Source organism: Anomalospiza imberbis, chromosome 4 (genome assembly GCF_031753505.1).
Source record: "Anomalospiza imberbis isolate Cuckoo-Finch-1a 21T00152 chromosome 4, ASM3175350v1, whole genome shotgun sequence".
NCBI classification, from domain to species: Eukaryota; Metazoa; Chordata; class Aves; order Passeriformes; family Viduidae; genus Anomalospiza; species Anomalospiza imberbis.
The window spans coordinates 39,559,813-39,571,320 of NC_089684.1; positions in this window are offsets into that span (position 1 = coordinate 39,559,813).

Below are 11,508 nucleotides of genomic sequence, written 5' to 3' on the forward strand. Positions count from 1 at the left end.
TAAATTCCCAATGTCCCACCTCTCAACAGAAGGTGTACACCATTTTGTTTAATCAGTGATGAGAGGCAGAAGTAAGCCAAAGGCTCTAAAAGATTAGCCAGATGAATCATCGAGGGAAGATGCAAACAAGCTGCAGGGTGAGAGAAATACAAGATGGAATTGTTAGTAGGAAATGACTCCTGAGCTCTGCATGTTGCTGAAGTGCACAGGCACAGGTATCCTGTCCTGGAAGGGGACAAGGTTTCCCTTGTGTTCAGCACTGAGGTATTGGGACACCTCATTACTGGGCCATTGCCGGCAGCACCAGAGGGAAGTCAGATAAGAGCCGTGAAAAGCCTTTGGGGAATCCACAAGGAAAGAGTAAAACAGTTAAATATGTGTGCTTTTGTTAGCTGGCAGCTGTAGGGCAAACAAATAATCTGCAAGTATTTGAAAGATACAAACTCTGAGGAAGAAGATAAATTATTTAACATGATCTGTATCAGGGCATAAGAGAGTAGAGATAGGGAATACTAACACTAAAGGCAGGAGAAAGTACTTGACAACAAGGTCTGTTAACTCGATAAATGATCTCTCAGGGAAGACACACAGAGCTCGATGTTTGCCCCTTGAAAATTATACTGTCACTAGAGGGAATAATGCTGTGCTTTTATGAAGAGTCACTAACTATGTTGTCACCTCTTTTCTCATCTGTGGATTAAAAGACATGAAGGCTCATTGGACCAGAACAGTTCCCAGTGAGACCTGAAGAATTATGCCAGAAATGTCCTAATTTAGTATTTACAAATACTCTAAACCAAACACAGCAATCTGCTTCTTTTTCTGGTGATTAATCTGATGTATTTTCACAGTGACAGGTAGTGGCATAGCTCCACTCACAGCCACAGCTGTGCAAGGCCTGCTCAGTACCTTTAAATTTTTGTTACTCCTGAGAAACTCTCTACTGTGTTGCTTCCCTTCAAACGTTGTTACATCCCTCAAATTCCACTTTGAAAATCCACCTCTGTGAAGGGCTGTCAAAATTCTGACAGTCATTTAAGATCTGTTTTGAGGTGCCTTGGGGGGACTTCAGCAAAAGCAGGTTTTCTATTCAGGTATATGGGCACATCTGAGCTGACAAAGCTTTCAATACAGAACATAATGGTCCATCTTATTTGGACTTACAGAAGAAATTTATTATTATTATTATTACTACTACTACTACTGCTACTTTGATATTTTACTACCTAGTAATGACTACAAGTTTTAGAGAATGGGGAATATATTGCTTCATGTAGTTACAAAAATTGAAGTATTAATCAGTTCTGTGAGAAATCTATACAATTATTGGAGGAAATTTATGGAAAGCTTCACAAACCCAAATGTTACATGTTTTCAGTGTGACTTTCAGTGAAATTCAGCAGCATGTGCTTCAGGTGACTTCTCTCTAAAAATGCATATCCTATTTTTGATTTCAGAAAAATGAGCATCTTCAGAACACATCTTGTCAATAGCAAGGGTATTAAAATGGTATTTTGCATTTCCTGGATAATTTTTTTAGTAATAAGACAAAATGTACATCCTCAGTCTTCTTAATTTATTATTTCTGTCTTTACGGGTGGGATTTTTTTAAATGCAATTTTGTACTTTTTCTGGATCTGTCTTGACAGAAACAACACTCTGCAAAAATGGTTAAAAGACAAGTCCCTGTTTGCTGAAGAAAGCAATTGATATAGAAAAACAAATTAATTTTCATTCCAGCATTTGTGCACAATGCTTTACTTAATCTCTGTGTTAGCAAATCGTCCTTCTGCTTTTTCAGTAAGATTTAGTATCTTTAAAAGCCGAGTTCACTGCCAGTCTGCTGTGCTCACCAGGGCACACTCACACCTATTTAACACCTGGGAAGTGGCGTGTTCTGGCTTATTAAAATTTATGCCGCATTAAGAAGCCTGCCAAGAGGCAACTCTCTGTCTTCACGCATGGTAATGAAGTTTTCAGAGGAATCTGTTCTTTCGCCAAAGATCATCTGTCTTTGGTAGAACAGGTTTTGCTGGAGCCTTGATTGATTGCTGCAGACAAGTTTGACTGTTCTGCTTGGAGAAAGGATCACTGGTGTATACTTTCCCTCCGTTGTTTTCTCTTCCTTTGGGGTGATTGATGTATTCAAACCAGTCCTTTCTACACGACGTGAATGCCAGGTAACATCAGACGTGGCATGAAACCTTGATATTCCCGTCCTGAAAATGAGAAAAGCCTCCCAAAAACTCTCAGGACTTCATGTTATGACAGTGTCGCTGACTCCTAGGGCTGCGTCTGTGAGCCCTGGGGAATTCTGATGGCCGGGGGAGGCATGGGGGGAGTGAGGATTGGCAGGAGGTGGAGGTGGAGCAGAACAAAACACAGGTGTGACCAATAGAGAGGGGGGATCAGGCTCGTTTACTTGCAGCTGAGGGTGAAAACAGAGAGGTTAAAAGCACGGGGACAGGCACGCGTGGGTCCTCTGGAGAGAGAGGAGGGCTGGGAAGTGCTGTTCCAGGCCTTGGCTGCTGGCCTGGGTAGTAGTGATGCCCTCTGGAGTAACTTGGCGGGTGTCTATCAAGAGAAGTCAGTGAGGATGGAGGGGCCCCGGGCAAAGGAGATCCAGGAACAGCAGGTGACATGTTTATATATATGTATTTTGCTATGCTTGGGTTATTGTGTAGGAAAGGGCAGGGCATGACCCTCCTTAGAGGGTGAAAAGAAATGTGCGTGTGGGGCTTTTTTATCTTCTTCAGGCAAACAGTTCCCAGGTTAAAAGTGAGGTCTTACAAAGCAGGTGATGATGAGGCCTCTCCTGCTTTGCCAAATCTCCTCAGCAGTTCCATAGGGGTTTTGGTGTCTGCACAGAGATGTTTCTGTCTGTCCTGTGAATACAGCTTAGCAACATTTTCCTCAATAGAGGAGTACCATGTCTTGGGTTGATGTGCTCTCCTTTACTTTAAAATTGTGGAAATTAGACAATATATCTCTGTGGTCTTTTCATAAGCCCCCAATGAAATAATTCTGTTAAGAGTGCCTGTAGTTGAAGTGATGTGAACAATTTCTTTGTTAAAATGCACAGTTTGGTTAAAGTAGAAGTCTATAAATTTTATAACTCTGCTTTAGTGAAGTCTACTTTAATGGAGTTGTCTATGTCTGTTGCTCTGATTCACATATGAACCCCTGGAGACTTATTAGCTGTCAGAAATTTATGGATGCTTAGTAGAGGAATTAGAAGTCTGCAGTACATTGTTGTGCAAAGAATAAGCATGAAGGAGAAGAGATAAACTGCTGCTCTGCCTCAGCCCTGTGTTCACATACCTCATACAAACTTGCCTGAATTCAATCACCTTATCCATGGCTCAAAAAAATGGGGAGGGAAATGTGCTGTACTTGGCCTGTGTGTGTACTGCTCATTCTCTCCTGGCTGCTGGTTTTTGGCAAAGCCCTATTACCCTAATTCCTCAGGTGGGGAAACAGAGGCCTAAAGTAGTTCCAAGCGGGGATACAATGCAAGCATCTGATGGGGATCTCTTGTGGGAAGTTTGTGTGCCTCTCAAAACCTGAACGTGGGCAGTGACCCAACTGCCTCAAGGCCTCTGTTGGCTGAAGCCAAAATTTTGGGTTCCTGGAGCTGAATGCAAATGGACTCAGATCTACTCCTGCATGCACTCTTACCTGCCACTTTAATGCAGATCCGAAACCCAGAGGACTGCTAGAGAGTGTGTTATAATTCCAGCTAAGAAAGCTTGCTATTTGGCCTTCTGTTCAGGGAAAAGAGCACTTTTCCCCTTGTCCTGTTGTGGTATGGAAGGCAGGTGAATCTGCTTTGGGAAAAAGAGCTTGTTTTGCCTTGTGGGTAGCTGGTTACCCGGAGAGCAGTGAGGAAACTTGTTTAATGAACCCACAAAGGTCCTCTTCACCCTGTGATAGCAGCTTGGTGGCCTTCACATGTGGCCCTAAGCCCCCAAACAAATTTCCTTTTCAACCTCCTGTTTCTGCCACCAGTTCTGTAAGTAACAGCAGCCTCCATGGAAAACACAAAGATTTGACAACATTTTAGGAACAGAAAACCTCGAGCATCAACAAATGCTTGTGACAGGGCAGAGTTGTGTGATGTGTAACAAACTCACTTGTATGTTTGTCTCAGCATGCAGCTCTGAGAAACCAAGTATCACCTGGGAGTTTCTGTAGAAATAATTTAACTTTTAAAGGAAATGCATAGTCATGGAACTGTGCAATATTAATATAAACAGAAATTTAAAAGGTTTTTAAAAATCTTGTTCTTCCACTTTAGTCTGGTCCTTTGAGCATAGTCAAGGCATATCTGGATTTCTCATTCACTATTTGAAAGCCATTTTCTTGATGTCATTTATGAGTATCAATTAAAAAAAAATAGTTTGCTTGGCCAAAATCTGCCTTGGCTGTAGTGATATCTCACTGTTGGAAAATCCTTCCCCTTTCAGCTTTCCTTTGAGGGGAATTATTTGAAGAGTAGAAAGTACTGAAGTGCTATTCGATGCTATTACAGTGGATGGCATGAAATGTTTTTATGAATTGTGATGATTTTAGTTACTAATCGAGAGGTTTTTACTGTTTTCTCCTTTGTTCATCACAACTGTAAGGTTAGTATGCAGTCTTTTGGGTGTGGCCTGTTTCCTCATGTGTAACATATAACCCAAAATTAATAAGGATTGATGACAAAAAAATTTAAAAAACCAAACCAGGGCCTTTTATTTTTTTCCCCTATTGATTTTACTGCATCTGTATTGGATACATTTCCTGCTCAGCACTGAGTTTCCCTGTGTTAAAGACACACCCTTGGCATGACATTATCTATTCCTATGGAAAATTTGGCTTACAGAAAGCTGCTCACAATTTGATACTGCAGAAAGCAGAGCTGGTGGGGGGCCTTCCTAGAGCTGCTGGGAATGCTTAGTAAGCAGAAATATTCTGGGATCAAATATTAGGATGTGTAGGTAAACAAAGCCCTTCTATTTCCCCAGCAGTGCCGCAATTCCCGAGCAGTGCCACTAGATGGCGCGCTTTCTTCATGGGTCATTCCACTTTAAAAATCCCTGGGACTATTGGAAATAGGAAGGGATTTCAGCAAGTCCGCGTTTACATTATTCATGTCTTCACTTCCCCTTTGACTATTACCATACCTATTTTTGAAAAAATTGCTACTGAGCATTGTTTAACTAAAGTTTCTGCAGTGACTGCGATGGGGAGCCTGACAAAAAGCAGGCCTCCATCCTTCTCTGCCACTGTGTTCAGCAGAATAACTTGTGGTCAGTTGGTATTAAGCTGCTGTACAGCAATTGTATATATCCCTACTATACTGGATATGGATCCTGGTGCAGATGGAGGCTGGGGTTGCTGTGAAGTTGGTGTTTCCTGGTTTCTCCCTCTGGTTAGAGGCACACCAGCTGCTTCCTGTTCCTAGGACCTATGGCATTGCCTCTTGTTCTGACAGGTGAATGCTCACAACCCTGAGAGCCAAGTCCTAATCAGCCATAAATATTTATTTATTTTGGCTGAAGGCATAAAGGTAATTTATGTCTGCAGCTATCTTCTGCAAATACTAGAACACCAGGAAGGAAATAGGTTAGCCATTAAAAGAATGAAATGCATCTGCTCCTGCTTGGTACTTTGGATGCAATGTTTAAACGTGCTGATTTGTCAGGTGTCTTGGCACAGATGGAATTGCACCACCTTTTCCTGCAGCTCACAGCCTGATGCTGCAAGTCCTGCACTGTCGTGCCTAAGGGCTTTCGAGGTGTCAGGGATCAGGGCAGGAATTTCTCCCCTTGTCTTCCCTCTTACTAGTCCAGAGTAAGGACTTGTGCAGTTAGAGAGGAGCAAGCTTTGCTGTGTTGGGAAAACTTGTGTGACAAAACTTTAACACTGTCTCACCTCAGTTTCACCCATGCCAGCAGAGAGTGAGGTCTGGATGCTTCTCTCTTCTCATTCTGGGAAGATGATTTGACTGGCTCAGTTATGATATGTCTTTCCTTCTTAACTCCACTCTTGGATCTGGACATTTGCTTTTTTGAACAACGGCCTTCAGACCTGGAATGGAATAGCAATTTTATTTTTAGGGTTTTGATTACCTGGGGTATGGTCAAGCAGGTGGTGTTGCAGGCAGCTCATGAGAAGTCAGCCAAACCACTGACTGAAAATAGATACAACAAAATGAGGAGCTCAGGACATAGAAGGAAGAAGAGTGTCCTGGCTTGTAAGATAAGCATATATTCTATTTGCCATCTGTTGGAGGTGGGCAGTTTTTTTAACTCTTCCAAGAACAATGTCTCCCTCCAGGGAGATATCTTCTGTTAATGGGCCATTGAATGACTCACTGCGTGACTTATGGGATTGCATCATTCCATTGTGAGATGTTCCACCCAAAGGGAAGAGCCAAGCATCCCTACCTGCATAAAATCAGCATTTTTTGAGACATGAACTCAGCCTCTTCGCTGGATTCCCAGAGGAGCAGCTTCTTCTCCGCTGGATTCCCAGAGGAAAACCAGGCCCAACTACTCTATCACCAGACCTTCAGAGAAAACTACACCCTTCTACAGGACCACTGCTTCAGCAGCATATCATCAGCCACTCTAGGAGGAGCAGCCACCACTTTACTGGACTATCACCAACACCTTGACTCCTCTGGCTGTCAGGTTTCTGACTCCATAAGTAGTTTTTGTTGTACTAATTACATTTTTTAAAAATTATTATTATTATTTAGGGTTTTTTTTTCTAGTAAAGAACTGTTATTCCCATTCCCATATCTTTGCCTGAGAGCCTTTTTATTTTGACATTATGGTAATTTGGAGGGAGGGGGGTTTACCTTTTCCATTTCATGGAAGTCTTTTCAAACCAAGACAAGGAGGCAGGGAATGACATTTAATGTCAGGCAGTCTGTAGTTCCCCTTGCAAATGGGGTAATCCTGTAGCATCTGAATGCCATAAAACCACTCTGGTTTTTGGTCTGGCGAGGGGTCAGGATATATGGGAGGAGTTACATGAACACATCAAAACCAATTCAAATCTATAGGGTTTAGTGGTTGCTATTAGTTCTTGGGTAGAGATTTGCATCAAGGCACTTTTATTAAGAATAAATACTGTTTTAACCATATCACTTCTGGAAAAAGAGGCTTGAGGTTTCATAGGAGCCTAACAGTGCATCTTGAAAAGACTCACAGCCCCTGACTTTGAATACATCCTCTAATCTGAAAAAAATTAGCATTAGAAATGCTATCAATAGAATCAAGAAAACCAGGTTTTCCTTTGTGAATACCTGAATAATAACTACATAAAAGTTATTGCTGGAGATGGATGGGGGAACACCTTTCAGTAAATAGAACTGCAGTTTGCATTAGGATGTCACTTATTCCTGTGTTTCTGGACCTTAACCTGGCTCAGGATTACCTACAGCTCTGCTGACATTAACACTACAGGTTGCTGGTGTGCTATATTAATTGTTTTAACCCTGAAAATGTGAATTAAAGTAACAAAAGCTCCACCAAAAGAGAATCTGAGGCGCTGAGGCTTTTTAGAGGAGCAATACCATGGACATTTCTCCTGAACTTGTAGTTTATTCCCAGGCAAACAGCTAGTTTAGGGAAATAAAAATATTCTGTCATACAGCCAACTCTTCAAAAATATGATGGAGGTGATAAATTTAAACTGTCAGTGTCCTATTTTTTAACAGTAGGGCCATGTTATAAACGCCAATCACTTGGTTTTTAAAATTTTAAAAGTTTAATAATAATAAAATAGTTATAAAAATAGTAATACAATTAGAGTAATGAAAATTTAGAGTTAGGACAATTACAAGACAATAAAAAGTAAAGAATTACGGACGTCCGGATGCTCTCGGGCACTTAAGCCCAATAAGCATGCCTTGTGAACAAAGGAATAATCTTTAAAAGCAATAGCCTGTTGCATATTCATACATCTCATACATGATGCATAAATTCCTTGCAAATTAAGAACTTTCCTGGTTTTTGTCCACTTCTTCCCCTTAATCCTGGTGGTTCCATAAAGACGGAGAGAAGGTGGAAGAATGCTTGTCTTTTCCGATAAGGAGGCAGTAATTCTTTATGGGCCCCCATCATTGTCATCTCTGTGTGAAGAGTTTCTTCATTATCTCATCCCTTGCTTGAGCTAGTAAAAAAAACCCCCCACATACATAGGCTCTATTTTAACTACAAAACTACATATACCATACTATTAAAATGTTAATACAGCACTTCTAATCAATATAACATAATACATACAGTATTCAATTTAATATTTGCGAAAAGCCAATCATAAAATATGCATTTTTCACAGGCCAGTATTCCACAGAGGGGGAAAAAAAACCCCTTGAGCCTGGCAATGATCAAGGTGGGATTAGTAGAATGGTAAGAAATGCTATCTTAAAATGTCTTTGAATATTTTCTTTAGGCAAAGGTTGGGGTTTAGACAGTGGCAGCCCCTTCAACCTTGATCTTTGTGGATCCCTTCCAACTCAAAATATTGTTTGTTTGATTGTGTATGACTGCAAGCAGGAGAAGGTTTATGGAATTTTGTCTTATCCATGATTATGCCCAAAGCCTCATGTTTGAATGGCTTTGTTCATGCATAAACCTTTGAGTGGCCTACTCACCTTTTAAAGTTTTAAAAATAAGAAATGGAGCATTTTACTTGAGTGTCTGTGTGTGTGCTGGCAATGAGCAATTAAAACGCATTTATGTGCTGGCATTTTAGGCAGGCTTGCCTTAGTTCAGGTATCAAAATGTATTGTAGAAACCAGGAAAATGGCTTTAGAGGTCTTGAGCTAAAGGCTAAAAATATTTCTTGTGTTTTAGAGTACTAAACATCCAGTACTGAGGATTATATGGGAAGTTATAGACAGAAAGAATGAAATTAAGTTCCAAACAAATCATTAAAGCTCTGTAGGACACAGGTGCCTCCTCATAAAACTGTTGGGTTATCTGGGTTTGATGTGGACTCCATGCAGTTTGAAATGAAATCAAAGTGTTAGTCAGGGTTTTGGTGAATAGTCACTTGGAAGGTTGAGGTCAGCATGTTTTAGAAACTTAATAAAAGGCTGACGAGAAAAGAAGTTGATGTAGGCTTTGGTTTTGTCTCCAGGCTTACTTCCTCACAATCAAAGCAGAATTTTGTGGGCCTGGTTCTTCTCTTCTGTATGGAAGCCAAGGTTTTTGCTGTGTCAGGTGAGAAAAGCCACATGGAGATGGGAGGGTGTTTCTTATCCTGGCATCTTCAGAATAATTTATGGATTCTTTTCTTCTTCATGAGTCAATAGGTAAAACAAGGAGGCAGTTCTCAGTGACACTGAGGGCCTTTGGCAAAGTAGAGAGAGAAAAAAACAAAGCAGTGCAAAGTCAGTAACTTGTGACTTGAAACCTGGGTTCAGTTATCAGTCCCCAGCAGTGACCTTGGGGACACCATTGAGCCTCAGCTTGCCTTTATTCTCCATTTGAAAATGAAGATAATGCTGTTCCTGTATCTCACGACTCTTGTGTGGCTTCTAATTGGAGGCCCCCTGGTGAGAAAGAGGTCTTATTACAAGACCTCACTTAGAAGTGTTTTAGGGATCAATAAATGCAAAGCCCACACTTGATTAGTGACCTTATGCCAGTTCAATTCAGCTAAACTTATTTCTCTTCTCCACAGAAAGGGAAACAAGCACTCATGGGTGATTTTTATTTTTGTGCCTCGGATTTTTTGAATTTCCATTTTACTAACAGAACTCAATTCTTTTTCCCTCTGCTCCTCTCTCCTAAGTAGAACTAATGGCCTTAATGGTTAAGGGAAATATCTTTCTGAACATGTATTGGTTGCTCTGGATAGTTACTTAGTGCTATGCCAAAGTTCCTGGATGAAGGACAAGACAAATGTTTGCTATTATAGATGAGCTGTGCCTTCATACACCATCTCTGTGTGGAAGTGTAGAGCACAAAGCCCAAGTGATCTACTTGCAATACGCTGTAGTTCAGAACAGCTGGAAATGCAGGAATACAGCCCAAGAACCTGGCTCCTTTTCTCCCTCCTTTCCCCAGAGGAGGAGTCCATATCACTAGTAATGAGGGATGTAAACCGTGTTCCTCAGGAAGAATTACCCTGGAAATCAAGTCCTGCCTTAGTATAGTGCTGTAGAGCTGTCATAGTAACCAAGAGTGGCATCAAGGACTAGAATCTGGCTCAATTTGTCTTTGCTTGAATTGAGACTATTGCACTGATGGCAACCTTGTGATGTGTCTTACTCTAAAGACAATTTCAAAGAAACCTGCACCTCCTCTGAGTAAATGAAATAACATTGTTTTCCTGTAAGAGGAATTCAGCTGCCTGCTGCTGTAATTGGTATGAATGCCTGTACCTCCCATTAACCTCTTCACATTGTACTGGTGCCCCCACAGAAATCAAGAATCTCTGAGTGCTGCTCTGTAATGGGTTGTGGATTAGATGTAATGAATCACTTACAGGAAGTTGTCTTTGCTGGAATATAAGACAACATTTAGTCTCTAAAGCAACTCTCTAAGTGCTTTAAGAAACAACAAAATCTTCTACTTTGTACTCTTAGCCTGTCTTTCAGCAGCCCCCTGATACCAGCAGGTGGAGCAGGGAAAGAATTTTATAAACTTTGTGTCAGTGTGAAATTCTGAAGTTTTTTTTTCCCTGCCTGTAAAGCAGCAAAACTCTCCTCTCGTCCCTTTTATTTTAATGGTGTTACTGCTTAGTGTTTGCCTCACACCTTCCACCCACAAGGTGCTGGAGTGCAGCACAAAGCTCTCTCCATTTGTGCTGAGCTGTCCTCGAGTAGGAGCTCAGGGAAACGAGGCACTGAGAAATTTCTATCCTCTGGCACCAAGTCTGGAACAAAACAGATTCCTCTCTATCAGTGTAATCAAACCATGAACTTGAAACTGCTCAATTTTTCCCACCCTTGCCTTTGCTTCTGACAGTGATTCATCAAGGATTTTGGACTGTTTCACTTCCAAAGAGACATTAAAGTGTGGAAAAACATTAAGCGTTGATCTTCAGTTATAATTCCAGAAGGAAATAGTCTGCTCCATGAAATTTCCAAGGCCTGAAAGTCTCCCTTGGTAAGCCTATTGCCCTTCAGAGCCTCTAGAATAGGCTTTTAAAATATTTTGCAATGGGATCTTATTTTTAGGAGGAAGTATTTTAACTAGGACAGTAACAGGCCTTGGCCTTTCTATCTTGTGTGAGAAGTGCTTTAATGTGATTACTGTGCTCCAGCTCTGTTTGATAAATTGAAGGACCTTTCCATTTTCAGCAGCTTCTGGATACATAGCAGGACAAACTCTTCTTTAAGGAGGGCCTTGCCCTTTTATTCTCTTCTGTGATGCATTTAAAGGTAGTTATGTAGGGTCACATAACAGCTCAGGAATAGCATTGGTAGCAAAATGAGACACAATGCTTTTAGGCAGGAGGTGAGGACCTGCTGGGAGAGCGCCTTGATAAGCAAACCATCCA